The following is a 15,098-nucleotide window of genomic DNA, read 5'->3' on the forward strand; positions in this document are numbered from 1 at the left end:
CGGGTGCGGCCCCGTGAAGGGAGAGGGGGCACACAGGCACAGCCCCGCGAGCAGCCGGGTTGAGGGGGCAGCGAGCACCGGGATGGGCCTGGAGTGGAGGGGTCCGTGCGCGGCCCTGTGCTGTGCGGAGGGGCTGGGGAGAGCCCGGTTCGTCCCCGTGTGTGCGTGGGTGAGAGCCGGGTGCTTTCCCCTGCGGGGCCCGCCTGGGGTACGGCCGGGGCGGGGTTCCCCGGGCTGGGCAGCGCGGTGCCGGGGCAGGGCCCTGCCTAGCGGGCAGAGCGAGCGTCCCCTCCCTTTGTGCCCTTCCTTCCCTTCCACAGGAGCTGCGCGCAGGAAGGAGCTCGGAAACCGCGGCGGTAACATGAAACCAACATGGTGAGCAGGCCGGTGGGGCTGAGGGCCCGTCCGTGGTGCCCCCGGCACGGGAGGGGTGTGGGTGGCCCGGGAGCGCTGGCTGCCCCGGTGGGGACACCCGGAGTGCCTGGCAGTCCCCCTGGGTGACTGGGTCTGCAGCCCTGGATCGGGACCAGCCTTCCCCGGGGTTTCCCAGGTGGGGGTTGAATTAGGGTAGGTGGTACTGGGTCCGTATTCCTTCATTTTTAAGCTCAGCATCAGCTCTTTTTTTGTTGTTGTTGTTGGTTTTTTTTTTTCCTACTAAAGCAATATGCTTTAGTATGTGCTGCTTTTGTCATTTCAACCTGTCTTGCTCTTTTTTTGCTCCATCTGCTTTTCCTCCCTTCAGGTTCACCTGGCTTAACTTGGTGTTCAGAGCTTCCAGAGCTGGATTCCAATAATTGGCCTTTGCAAACGAAACACTGAATGGTGCAGGAATGGTGGGGGCTTGGGTCTCTGTTCATTTTTAGTGTAATGTTTCTGTGATCGTTAGGGCCGTGTAAACATGGTTAGTAGCTTGTCTCACAAAATAATATGCAGTAGTATGTTTCGAAAGTCTCATTGTAGTGAACTGTCACCTGCAGCTGATATACTAACACTTGTGTGTTTGGTCAGGCTTTTGATGGAGAAAAATAATGGTATTCTTGTTGTTTATCACTGAATTAAGATTCTGCTTTCCTTTTTATAGAAATTCTGTCGGGAGATTTAAAGTGTTTTAGAATTAGGTGTATCATTATTGCATGTTGTCACTGTAATCCTAAGTAGGTCTCTCTTAGTCCCATGTAACAATTTTTTATTATTTTGATCGTGAAGTATTTTTCTAGGTTAGTTTAGCTCTGAATTAAGGTAAGTGCTTTGTTTTGGAGCTGGAAGGAAAGTGGTAGGTTATGAAAAGATTTAGTTGTGAGCTTTATAAAACAAGATAACATTGGGTTGCATTTTCAACTGCATCAAATCCTTGTTTGGTCAATGTATTGAATTGTCCTAATGCTATTTTTTTCTTTTCCTTTCTTGGAGGGTGTTTCACACCCTCTCAGCTTTTTCAGCACAACCATTTCCAGGTGCATGGATGAACAGCCTATGCTATCCTGGTTAGAGCCTGTTAGGGTGATGTGAAATGTCTTTTTTTATGGCCTTGCCTTTGCTTCCTGTCTAGTAAGGACTTTTGGGAGAGCAGGGGAAGTGATCTTTAGCTCCTGGAGGGGAAGTTGATGTATACAAGGTTATTGGTGTAGGAATCTTTGAAGGAAAGAGAGGATATGCTGGTGGGACACTCTCCTGGACCCTCTGGTTTTTCATTAGGCACTTTGTGGCAGTTCTGCGTGTTTCTTGCATAGAAGAAGAGGAAGTGAGCACGATTATCTGTTGAGATAAGAAAGGGGACAGTTTTTAAGATCTGCTTCTGGTCACCGCTTTCACGTTCCATATGTGGTTTCACAGGTGCTTCAGCTCGCGTAAGTATAGACTGCAACCCATGGGAGGTTCTTGCCTTGTTGCTTATGCCTGTGCAGGTGAGAATCGGAGTTCCCTGACTTACAGACTGATCAAGCTAAAGACAAACTGTCTGTTTTTCTACCCAGCTTTGTGAGTGCATAAATGATTTTGCAGGTGCAAGGGAAATGGGGCTGGTGCTGGAATGGGGTCTTATGTGAGTTCAGGGTAATCTGCAGTGTGACTGTGTAAAGAGTCCAACTCTTTACACAGTACTTTTACATTATCTATTTTCTTGCATATAAATATAATTTTAAACCACATTTTTACATATATTCAAAAATTAAATGGAACAGTAGTGCCCATGCTTCTCTTCTACTTCTGTGAATCATTGTGTGCCTGATCATCAGGTGGACAGCACCGGACATGTCCTTCTTATAAAAATATTTTAGAAGGAAAAGTTAGATGTGCTTTGAGATCCCCTCTCTTGGCAGATTGTGCAAGTCAGCTGACTTGGAAGTTATTCTGCCTTGCATTGCACGTAGTGAAAAGTCAAGGTTAGAGTAGCAAGCACTCAGAGGTCACAAAAGTGCCCAGGCTGGAGTAGTACCTGTGCCCTTAATCAGCTAATTGGTCTTTTAAACAACTGTTGTGATTTCTTCTTAATCAGGCAGTTGTATGCTCTGCTCATCCCATCTGAGCTGCCTGGTTTGTTTCTTTCCTTTTCTCCCACAAATACAGAGCTTACTCCTTTTGGGTGAAATGATCAAACTCTGAAATGTGACCTTGTTGAGCTTGACTGGTGCTAGATGAGGAGACCTGTACAAGCTGGGGGCTGTTTGTTGACCATCTGCTTACAGAGCACAGTCTCTTTGGTCCAGTGGATCACCAAATGTTTGTAAAAAGGTTTGATCACTTTTCAGATGTCCGTGTTTAGTTAGTTTCTCTGTGCCTAAAGGTTTTTGTGGATCTGGTGGATTCTGACTGGCACGCTGGGTATGGGATGGCACTCACTGTGCCTTCCACTAAGATAAGAAATGTAGGTGCTAAGTTTGAATTGGATATCCAGAACCCATGCTCCAGAGAAGGTGTGTTTCTTCCATCTGTGGTTGAAATGCAGATATTGAAGCCATGGAAAATCTGACAGAGGCCTTGATTATTGCAGTGTAACGCAGGCACTTCACTCGCTGTCAATAGATTCCCCCAATCTGTCCATCAGGGATTAGCTCATAACATGTTGGAGATGTGAGCATCTCAGTGGAGTGCTAATGCTGGGATTTGTAGCCTCAGAAGTTAGTATTGACAAAAAGCTGCAGCCTGATTTGTTTGCTCTTACATTTGACAGTGTCACATTGGTGCTGGGCAGGGTTTAGCATTGAACTTGACTTGCAGAGTTTGTGTGTGGCTCTCTGCGTGCTTGTTTATATAGTGTGGCATGTCTAGGAACAACTGCTTTTATTTCTGACCTCTCAGTCTTTGAGAGGGAATGTATCAAAAACAAGTTTAGTAAGTACAGAGGGTCCCTAGCGAGTTTGAGAAAAGGAGCAAAAGAAAAGAAAATGCAACAGAACCCTCTGCAAGAGTCATGTGGAGTGTTTGTGTTACGTGCTGTAAACTGAAGGAGCCCTTCAGCTCTATGGAGGAGCAGCTAGCAGTCTCCCTCATTTCTATTCCTGATGTGACAGGAATGCAGAGCAGGATGCTGGCCAGTGTTTAATATCAGGTTTGTTGCTGCTGCCGTAGGGGTGGTGGGGGAGGCAGAGGAAGTGTGTGTGCGTGGCTGCTTGGTTTCTGTTTTGCAGCACCGCCTGTGCGTGGTGTTGTGCCGTTCTGATGTGGCAGCAGCTGTTATTCTTGGTGTTCCCAGTGTGCTCTTCGGGTAGATGTGCTTCCTAAGAGATGCAATTCTCTTAATCAGTGTGTTGGGCTGCCTGTGCTTCCTGTGTAGTCCATGCTGGTGTGAACCACTCTGCAGATGGTACTGAGGTGCAAGTCCTTTGCCTTCATTCATTTCCACAGGCTCCTCTGTATGCATTTTGAGTGGCATTAACTGTGTGTAAAAGACAACCTTCTTAAGCTTGCATTTATTTTGCATCACCCCATGAGTATGTGGTGTCATTAATGTTTGAACCCCTTCTTTGGGAGTAAAGGAATAAGCTTTGCTAATCCAGGGTGTCTCTCTAGCTGTATAATATGCCCACAGTAGTTAAAATGGGTGCAGTTGTTTTGTTAAAAAATCGCATGGACATAGCTGCCATAATTATATTAGTAGGATATCCGTCAACCAAATCTGATAAAAGCAGTGAAAGAGGTTATGATATGGATGTGTCTGTCCTGGCTGGACGTCACTGCACGTGCTTGGGAGCTGCAGTAGCTAAGCTGTCTCTGATTTAGCTTTTGTAGTTAGAAAGGTTATCTCCTTCACCAGCTGTCCTGCTGCTTTGCCAAATGCTGCCTCCCCTGCGTTGGGGCCTACAACCAGGCCTGTTCAGCTGCTGGGGTTTAATATCCTCTGCTCCAGCCTTTCTTCCCTAGTGCCCATCCCTGCCTGGTGAGGAACAGTCATGGATCCTGCTCTGTTCCACCCTGGTTGGGAGTTTTCAGCTAAGGGTGGCGGAGGCTACTGGGGACAGTGTGTCCCCTCAGCCCAACTGGTGGGTTTGGTCAAGAGCATCTGCCAGAGCCCACAGGAATGAGTGAGAGCATTTGCTTCCTTAAAGGAACTTGTGAGTTCCAGTCCCAGTCTCTAGGGAAGGCATGCTCTCAAACATTCTGAATTGACAAGCAAGTAAAGTTCCAAATAAAATCTAATTTAGGACTTGCTAACTTGTTTCCATACATCATTTCACAGGCTGACTTGCTTCTGGGGTCCTGCTCCCTCTTGATTGTGAGAAGTTGGCTCCATATTCCAGTGACTGCTCAGCCAAAGGAGCTTGGGTGACATCTCCAAGGTAACTTCTTTCTGTTTTGTTCAGAATACATATGCAGCCATCTTAGAGATGCAAAGAGAAATAAACTGCTTGCTTTTTACCTCTCCCTTTGGAATTTTACCCTTCAAGTAAGGATATGTAGACACAGTTTGTGGGAGTTTTGCTCTTCTTTTTGAAGGATACTACAGGAACACCCAGGTAAGTGCAGTAGCACAGAGTGAAAAATTCAGTCCTGTTCATTGACCAAATTGGCATCAGTTCTTTGTAATAAGAACTAAAATTCCAAGAATCGGAGGCTCACTCATGCTCTAGTAATTCTGGCCATTCAGGTGGCTGATTTGCAGCTGAATCACCTTATGATGATTTCAGAATTCTTATCATTGTGTGCTTTTTTCTTTCTTTTCAGAGGTTAGTTTGCTGAAAGTTGATAAGGCTGATCTGATAGTCTTTCAGTTTCACAGAGGTTACTTCGTGCTGTCCTGAATTTGGAAGAAAGTCAATCATATTTGTTTTCCCCCAGCTCTTTATCAACAAAGATATGACTCAGTATACCTGTGGTATAAACAGATTCAAATGACCTTGTTTTCTTTAGACATGGTGTGTTAATTAGTGGTTGTCACACAGTTCAGTTTCCTGGTGGGGAAGCCTGACCTGGTGGATGATGGTCTTAGTTTGAAATGCAGAAGGTAATGACCAGGGAAGCTGAGCTCCACAAGTACCTCCCTGGGGTAGGGAGAGGAGGCACATGGTGCCTTCTCTCCAGGGCATGCTCCTGTGTCTGTCACTGCTGACTTGAGTGCTGATCTAAAGCTAAATTACTATATAGCTTATATATTCTGTTCTGACATTTCTCTTTTTCTCACCTCCACCATGGTTCTATGCTGAGCTTCATTTTCCCCAATTTTTTAAACTTCCAGAGTACATTAATGCAAAATATCATGTGATCTTTAATTCCAATTAATGTTATTCCATTGTTGGTATCAAAGTATTGCCAAGCATTTCCAAAAGCGAGTTCAGAAATCTTAAAAAGGGCACAAGAAGATAGGACTGGCTGTTTGTTCAGTGTCCTTTGACAGTACTGTCTGAGCAGCTTAAGCACGTGTGGGGAGCAGTCATGATCTCATTACAGCTAACTATAGGTGATAAGCAGCTTTGAGCACCAAAATCAGTGCACCACGGAGTGCAGATGTCAGGGAGTTATTTAAAGCAGGAAGGATTTGGGAGAAAAGCCTGGGGGCTGCATAGTCCCATGTCTTACTCAGTGTCTGAATCAAACCATCGAATAACTGCCATGAAATTGCTGCAGCTCTTGCAGAAGATGAGATATGCTGCTCTTGCATTGGTTTGTTGGTTAAAAACATGGTAAAGTCTTGGAGCTTTGGAAGACCCTCACAGCACTGCTGCTTGCTGAAAGGTTTATTGCACTTTTCCAAGCTGTGGTCTTTGTGTAAAGCTGAGTGACACATCTGAGGAATAGACCTGTTGAATTCACTGGGGCTGACTCTCATACCACAAATAGGGAAATAAAAAGAACTTTTAACTTGAGTGTTTTGAGTCTGTCCCAGAAGAATTGTTGAAGCAGTCTGAAGCTCAGTTTATGTTGAAACAATACATATGCAGGTTTTTTTTTAGATAGTTTCTTAAACACTCCCACGCTTCCTGTAATAAAATCCCCATCATGTTTGTCTCAAAGATGTGGATTTTACTTAGATTAAGTGTTACACTGTACAAAATGTTTATGGATCCCTTTACTTTTGCAAATAATGGAGTGGTTTACTTTATTTTCCATTAGAAGCAGATATTGTAAGTGTTTTCTTGTGCTGTGCAAGTGGCATTTCCTTTACTTGGGCATAAATCTTCTTTATGTAATTGAGGTCTTAGTATTTTACAGTTCTTACCACAAGTGTTGACCTGAATACACTTATTAAAATTTGACAGTAAGCTAAATGTGAACCAATAAGCATTATCAAGCATGCTTTATGCATCTTTTATTTTTATAGAACTGAGGAAAAACCTCTAACTATTTTAGTCAGACTGAATAGGTATCACTGTTGTGCATCATGCAGAGTTGAATAGTTTTTCACTTTTCTTCAGGTGCTCTGCACACTGTTTTTTGGGTTTTTTTGTGTAATAACAGCACTTGGGGGTTTCTGTTTTTCTCCTTAATTATTCTTAGCTTTAGTTAGGTACAATCACAGAAATTTCCATTCCTGTGGTCTGTGTTAGTTTTGTAGCATGCTTAGCACTGACACTTGCAATGAATTTCAGCAGCTTAGAAAACTGAACCTATTGACAATTTGGTTCACCTAATGACAAAAACCAGTTGTCTTAAAAATTAGTTCTGATTTGTGACTGCAGCTTGAGTCAAATATTCTTAGTTAAAATAGTTAATGGTATTGTATCATTCACCAGCCAAAAGTGAACCAAGGTTTTTATTCACTGTAGTTAAAATACCTTCCTAAAACCTGGCAATTAAAGATCACAGCTTAGATGGTTAAGTGTTTGAGACTTTGTTTTTTTGAGTTTATCCCATTGTGACATGACAACCAGAAGAAAATTCAAAACCTTTTAAGAAATCTGCCAAAGATTGGTGTCCCATGGTAGTGAGCTTGCCAGGCTGAATCTTGCATGAGTGCAAAGCACTTTGTTTCAGGTTTCCTGTCATTTGCAGTTTTTTTATGATTCTCAAGGAAGAGAACTCTGTGTTATTTTCCACCCATTATGCTTGTTATTTTGTGTTTTTCAGCCTGACATGATATGCTTTTGGCACATGTTATCACACTGTATTGATCTGGAAGAGAAAATGAAAGGGAAATTGGCTTTCCCTAGCTATATACAGCCTGTGATGTATTGTGGCTGTGAGAATACATCTGATTTAGCAGACTGTTATTTTGTAGGAAAAAACCCAACCCAAACCAACCTGCAGCATGGTCTTGCAGTGTCTTTAGAAGAACTTAGTGTGAAAAACTAAGGTAGCTGTACAAGTACACTTGAGACAGGTTTTGCTGTTAAAAACAAACTTGCCCTAATCTGTGTGACTTTTAGATGAGTGTGCTGTGCTTTTTCAGTGTATGGGGCAGAAGATTTTTTTATGGATATGCAGGTGCTGCATCTAATCATCTACAAACCAATTTGACATATGAGGTTTAACATACTTTCTTTTTGCTTTGGCTTTACATCTCTTACATAACCAGTGGCCTCAGTTGTTGTAAGTGGCACACTAGAAAGCTTGTTGGAAGGAGCTTTGAGATCCACTTCAGCAGCTTAACATTTAGATAAGATGTTGGGAATTTGTGACCTGTAGAGTGTTTACAGGGACTTGTTTACGACTGCTTCAGTGAACAGGAAGTTAAATATAGGCTTTGTTTGTCTGATTCTTCACTTCAAATGAAGAGGAGAAGTTCCTTGTTTCAAACCCTCAAACAGAGCTGGTTGGTGTGGGAAAGCATTTTAAGGGGCCTGCTACCCAGGTTAGTGTATAGGAGAGTAATAATGAAGATTTGGAATATTAAATGTGCCTTTGGAAGATGCTTGAGAAATACAGTGGAGTGAACTGTGTTCTGAGCTCCCTTCTTGGATATTTCCTTTTGCAAAGCCAAGTTGCATTGGATACCTTGGCAGTGTGAGGTTTGCTAGAAGAAAGTACCAAAGGATGGTTGTACTGGCTCCTGATTGGCTAAAATAATCTTGCAGACATTTTTAAGTGCCAGGTTTTGTCCTTCATAAAATGTAGCACCTTGCCAAGCTTGAAGTTATGATTTTTTGATGCATGTGTCTCCTGAGAAGACAGCCTCAGGTTCAGATTGCCTTTCATTTCCACTCAGCTGGCTGGGCCTCCTGTTAATTCTTTGTCCTTTACCTTCCAGAACATGCTGCAAGCCACAAAACAACTCTAAGGTGTTTTAACAGCTTTAAGATTTTCAGTATGAGTGATTGAAAGCCTTGCAGATTATGCTGATCCTCAGGAGAGTTACATCAGGCCCAGATCAAAATCCTTTCCATGACCCTGGGTTGTGTGTCATGTGTGTTCTGCCATATTGAAGGGATGAGAGTATCCTTGTATGAAATTGTGTTTAGGGTTTTATCTGGTTTCAAATGAAATGACTACTTTAGCTTTCAGTCCCATCAGATACTATGTCATATGTTCTACTTAAATTAAGTACCAGATTTAGTGCACTGTCTTTGTCTAAAGTATATTTGCCATGACAGACCTCGTTATTTCCCATCCCAAACTTCAAAAATGAAATGTTGCCCTTTATCCTTGAATTTTCCATGGCACTATTAACTTTCTTGTAGCACTTGTATTGAGATTTTTTTCCCTCCTAATGCAGAGCTTGGGATTTTTCTCTAGTTTGGCTTTTTTTAAATTAGGTTGACAATACAAGAGAATATACTGTATATGAGAATGTGCCTTCCTTTGGTACTTCCTTGTGGAGAAAAAATCACAGTGAAGTGTTCAGTTGAGAAGTTACAGCTCATGTGTTCTTGCCTGTGACCCTCAAGGGTCACCTGCTTAGGGAAATTAAACTGGTATCAAGTAGGGGGCATGGATTTGCAACGTGATTATGTGGCTGGAACTCCCTATGGACGTGCTTATAACGTGGTTTCTGCCACAACTGCTGGGACAGCTGCATTAATCAGCATGTTCATCCTTACCTAGTGAGGTTCTGCCTGTGGAATCCCTTAATGTAGAGGCACTGATAGTGATTAAATGACACTTCTAAGGTAAAGCTTGTTTTGCTGGAGGTGTTGAGAGGGTAAAAGGTGAGGAATGCTTTCCTTGTCATTGTGAGTAGTGCTTTATTCAGGAAAAAAAAATTGGATAAAGTGGGGGCCCAAAATATGCCTTTTCCAGCTGAATTAATTTTTTCATTGGCAATGTGAAGTTAGATTGGTTTGCAGTGAGAGAGGAGGGCATCTCTCAGTTGGGCATAGAAAATTTTACCTATCCATACAAACCTTGGTATATTTATTGTAGCATGGGTATCTACTTGAAATTACAGGGCAATCTGCAGTTCCATTTTCTCATACAGTAAATTAAATGGTGTCTGAGCATTGGTATAATCTGGAGTACTGTATAACTGACTGCCTTGCATTTCTCTGAGCCTTTTCAGATATTTAAGAAAGCCCCAAATTTTGTTTATAGCAATGTCTCAGAATTACAGTAGCAGAACAAACCACTAGATAACAACCACTGCTCCTTGTGCTTTTGGCACAAGAATTTGTTTACCAGGGTGAAGTGAGCTTGTTTGGATGATCTTGCTTTTATTCCCCTTAGTCTTTCTGTTGGACTGATGTGCTCCTAGATTGTCTTTCTGTTTCTGCCATATAAACAGAAAAGTTGCTCAAGGATTTGGATTTTTGGCCAAGCAGCACCACATTCATTCAAAAGAGATGCCCTAATTTGAGTCCACCTTAACAGAACCAATTCAGTTGTTCATGTACTGGGACACAAATTCTTTAGATTTTGAGGATTTTAATTAACAGGCAAGACTAAGTTGAAATGAAGTGCAGGGGGATCAGGAAAAGTGAAATGATTGCCAGACTTCTGGCTTTAAAGAATGGTTTAAAAGTAGCAAGATAGTCAAGTAAATTGTTCTTTCCGAGAAGCTGTTTTTCTGCTGGCTGAAGTACACCACAACTGAACGGTTTTACCAAGATCATGGAAACATTCAGTGGAAATATCAACCAGTAGCCTATTCCTGGTTCTTTCCTTTCCATTTGGGTAAGCTCAGGTAGATTATGGTTATCTAAAAGATATCTAAAGAATCTGTTAACCAAATCAACTGAGCGCTTTGCTGACTTGTCAGGTTTCAGCAGAGAGATGTAAGAATTGCTGCATTTCTCATGGCTTTGAGTATTTTACCAGTGTTCAGACAGAAGTTGTGCTGTCTGATAAAACTGCAGGATGCCATTAAGGACCTGCCAAATGTGTTTTCTGCTTCCCTGTGTAGAAAAAGACAAGTGTAGCTGAGGCAAAATGTTTGTTTAGCTTTATCTTCACAGTCAGAGAAAGAGAAAATTCTGATGTGTGTGCCCCTCCAGTCATCTCAAATGCTGTTGTAACTGCCAAAATGCCCTGGTGTATCTCTGTCTGCATATGTGAGATTAAAGTCCTCTTGGGTACTGAAATTCCAGCTCACATGAGGCTGTGAAGCTGTTAGTGCCTTGCATTCCATGGAGGGATAGGTGGAGCTTATGCAGACAACACATTAAAAGTCACACTGCTAATCTTTTTGTTCAGAGCTACTGTTTGTGCATCCCCTACAACTTTGGCAGGACATTCTCAGTCAGGATGCTGCTCTGATGTGATCTGGTGGTGACAAGAGGCAGAGAGGTAGAGCCCAGGCTGTGGCTGAGCAGATGTTTGTTTCTGACCACAGAAGTGAGAAGATGAGTGTTTGCCTGTTCAGGTCTTAAACTCATTCTCTAACAACACTGAATGGGCATTGCCACAGATTTTCTGAAGGCAGAGATCCTGCAGTCCCCAGCTCCTTTAAGAGAGCCAGTTGCTTGGAATGCCCTTATCTAACACTGTTCATTTCCATGTAATTAATTCTCAGGCAGCTCAGAAAAAGGGCAATGTATAGATCTGAGGAGGAGATGGATCAGAGTGATGTCACAGCCCACAGTGTATGATAGGAATTGTAAAGCTGCTTTACAGGGAGCTTGAAGTGAACCAAATCAAACACTGGTTTACAGAGGCCCTAAGGGTGAGATTAGCTGGCTTGTGATGGTTCTTTGTGGCAAGTCTGTGTTTGGTTTTGATGCATAACTCTTAGACTTGATGTGTTTAAATCTATATGTTGTCCTAATTCCTAAGGAAACAAAACATTTGTGCTGCTTCCTGAGTACTGGAGCCAGCTTCTGCTCCTCACCAGCTGAGTTTGCTCTCCCCTCCCTTTGTACAGGATGTGTTGCTGTTCACAAGGTGCTCTTTGGATGGAGTGTCTGGATCGTGACTGTGGGGTCAGTCTCTTCAAGGATCCTAAATTCCCTTCACAGATCCTAAATGCCTGCTTACCAGTAGCCATGCTTTGAAATTCCCTTCTCCTTGTTTCAGGTGGGAATGGGATGTGGGGTCTTGGCTTAGCTTTGCTCTGTAGTCTACGTGCAAGGTAAAGACAAAGGAGAAGTGTTTGAATATTTGTGTAAGTTTCTGAGCAGCAGAGTATTGTAGGACTGTACTCTGAAGGTAAAGAGGAAAGAGCAACTTTTCTTTAAGCATTGTGAAATGGAAAACTGCACATATAAACAGCAGAGTGATGTTTTTCTTGTTAGCAGTGGTAGGAAGAGGCAGGTGGGAGAACTTTTTGCCTCTGGCCCTAATGAAGTTTGTTTGTCTTTAGCATTTAAAGTCTCAACATAAATAAGTCACTGCAAACGGATTTTTGCTTAAGTCAGGTCACAGTCAGCAGCTTAATTGAATGTGGTTTCTATAACTTGTGGAGAAGGTTTTTGAGTAGTTAATGTGTATCATGCAAGTTTTGCTGCAGTTGCTATTTTTTCTATGCTTTCTTCTTTTATTATTTTTTTATTTTGGGCAATAAGGTGCTGAGTTATTGGGGTAGAGGACAGGGAGCCTGCATTGCGCATCTGCATCGTGACCTGGGGAGTGAATCAGCTCAGTCATAAGAGTTGAGCTGTAGTGAGTTGTCTGGCCATTTTCTGGCAGGCAAGAGTTCCTGACAGTGGCTTCAGTGTATGGGTGAGGAAAATCCAGTTTGAGTCTGCCTCTGCTGCTGCAGGAGATGCGTTTAATAACATCCACGTCTTTGCTGAAGGGACTCGTGCTTGAGGCAAAAGCTCTCTCTGTTTTTGTTTTTTTTTGTTGTTGTTGTTTGCCCAAGTAAACAGTTTTATCATTGGAAGAAGATACTGAAGTTTTCAAATCCATGTTGTTCCCAGAAGGGGGCAGGGGAGACTTGTGAGTTGTGGAGTTTGATAAAAAGTACTTTTGTTTGGTTTGGTGACACTTCCGTGCTGGCTTTCAGGCCCAGCAGGCGCTCCTGCCCCTGGCAGTGGGAGCGTGGCACCATGAGACTCCTGCTCAGTGCCAGGAGCCTGCAGCAGGACCCGGGCTGCAAGCCTTCCCTGCCTTGCCTCTCCTTTCTCTCCAATGGGGAGCATTGCAACAGCTGAGAGTTCTCTCCTGCACTTCCCTCTCATCTGATACACTGAAATGATATGTGTGTTAAAGCCATGAGAGGCTGGAGTCATCATAAAACATCCCCGTTTTTATACCAAGAGCAATCTGGACAGTTGGCATCTAAGTGTGTGAAAATCTTAGTTCCTTCTTCCCTTATTCTGTTATCTAGATTTTTATTCTTAATTAAAGCTGGAAAGAAGCTTCTCTATGCAGCTTTCTTTAGGATTTTCAGGGGAGTCTGTGTTTGTTCTTTACAGATCTAACTTCCATTTGCTAAATACAGCCTGGCCAAGAGTGAGAAGGAGGCTGTTTTGCCAAATGTTTTAGAAATGGGGTCATGCAACTCCAGCAAGTTTGTTTTATGTCTGCAAAGTGACCTGGGATTTCTTTGACAGCCTGGAATACAGACAGAACAAACTTGGCCATGTTAGTCTGCATTTCTGTCTTTGAATGGGGGAAACAGCTCCTTTCTCACAGGAAGTGCTTTTTGCAACATTCCTGATCATTTTGACGTAACTTCTACCTCTACACTGGCAGTGAAAGGGTAAACAAAGACTCTGCTGAATAAGGGGGCTGGATGAGTGATGCACAGACTTCCTTGAGATATTTGGTGGTTTTTATGCCTGAGTGGGTCTTCAGTTGCAAGGTCTCCTGGCTCTTGTGTCTAGAGACAAGGTTGAAAGAGGAACCAGCAGTCAGAAACAAATGGAGACAGAGTGGGGGATTACTTGAGAGAGCTGGAGCCATGGGAGCCCACAGGACCTGATGGTGCTGTAGTGCCAGCCTTGGTCATCTTGGAAAAGTCACAGAGGTGCTGGCACATCTCTGATCACTTACTTTCAAACTAGACCCAAAGGATGATCCAGGGTGGCCAGTCTCACTTGACTCCTGGGGACTGTCATGGCTCAGGTCCTTTTGGCACACCTTTCCTGTGTGAAACATGTGCAGGAATGTGGCTGGGAATAGTTAGTATGGATTTACTGACTCTGACGCATCTCATTGTCTTCTGTGATAAAATAATCGGATTTGTGGATGAGGAAGAGCACTAGGGCCATTTAGCTTAAGTTTACTGGGTGTTTTACAGTGTTCTTGTGTGCAAGTTGGGACATTACAGACTGGATGGGTGGAGTATGAATTCAAGCACAGCAGGGAATTCTGAAGAGTAAATGGAGTCAGAGGCAGATGAAGGAGTGATTCATAGAGCTCTTTCCACAGGACATTAGCTTCTGAAAGTAGGCTCTTAATCACTCTTTTTTTTCCTCCTGAATGTCATCCTTTGCCACAATGTGATAAGAGTGGATGGAAGACAGTATTTAAGAGGCTGTCTGGTTGAAATTCATCAGTCTGGCTCATTATCAGTGTAGAAGATTAATCTGTCTTTTCTTGGGAAGAAGTGGGGAGGTTCACATGAATGTTCTTCAAGATTACCTTGTTTTGTTTTCCATTCAGTCATGTATATTTGTGATTGCCACTGAACTATAGTTAAATAAAATACATGTTAGTTTTGGGGATTTTGGTCATACTTAGGGAGGATGTGTTTGGAAAGCTGTGAGGTTAGTTTGAGAAGAAGAAAAATAATCAGTCAAAACAAAGTAATTTTATTTTCAGTGGGTTACAGCTTATTTGGGTTTGACAAACTTGCTGTTATGAAAGGTGATCTGAAGGTTTTCTTTACCTAATGTGTACTTTAAATTCTCTTCAGTGTTCCTAAGATACTGTGGAGCATCTGATAATCTTTTCAGGATTGCTGGTCTGAAAAGAATACTGTGTCATTAGATCTCGTCAGGCTAAGGTATATATATATTTATGCCCAAGGAACTGTAATTGCAAAATTCAGTGTGTGGTGTTTGCTTTGGGTTTTTTTTCCCCCCTTTCCAATATTGCTATTACTGCCTTGCTGCAGCCAGTGGTATGCATTGGAATTAAGAATTCAGTTTAAGCTTTCTAGTGTGGTAGTGTGCTAAATTAAGGTGCCAGTTATGAGCAAAGAGGTTAATGGTCTTACATAACGCTGGTCTTGAGGTTTTTTGCCACTGCAGAATCAAAAATAGCAATTAGGAGTTCATTTTTTTGTCCTAGTTGTGTATTTTTCTGTGGGGATCAATTATCTGCAGCAACTGACTTTCTAATCAAGGCTGTTTTTTCTGTTTTAAAAGCATCATAATTTAAAACTTGAGAACAGTATTAAAAATACC

General features: G+C 42.6%; 1 protein-coding gene across 4 annotated transcripts in view; it reads left to right on the forward strand.

Moving 5' to 3' along the window:
- The window catches only part of IP6K1 (inositol hexakisphosphate kinase 1), a 36,982-nt gene that overhangs the window by 187 nt on the left and 21,697 nt on the right, over nt 1–15,098 (forward strand). For 2 of the 4 annotated variants that reach the window (XM_066557958.1, XM_066557961.1), the window contains exons 2-3: nt 321–375; nt 4,676–4,775. The gene's annotated coding sequence lies outside the window, so the exon portion shown is untranslated. Of the gene's footprint in view, nt 1–320; nt 376–549; nt 568–1,519; nt 2,731–4,675; nt 4,776–15,098 lie in introns of those variants that run through there. The other 2 variants (XM_066557960.1, XM_066557959.1) reach the window with 2 other exon arrangements.

The sequence above is a fragment of the Molothrus aeneus genome, chromosome 12 (assembly GCF_037042795.1).
Source record: "Molothrus aeneus isolate 106 chromosome 12, BPBGC_Maene_1.0, whole genome shotgun sequence".
Classification (NCBI taxonomy): domain Eukaryota; kingdom Metazoa; phylum Chordata; class Aves; order Passeriformes; family Icteridae; genus Molothrus; species Molothrus aeneus.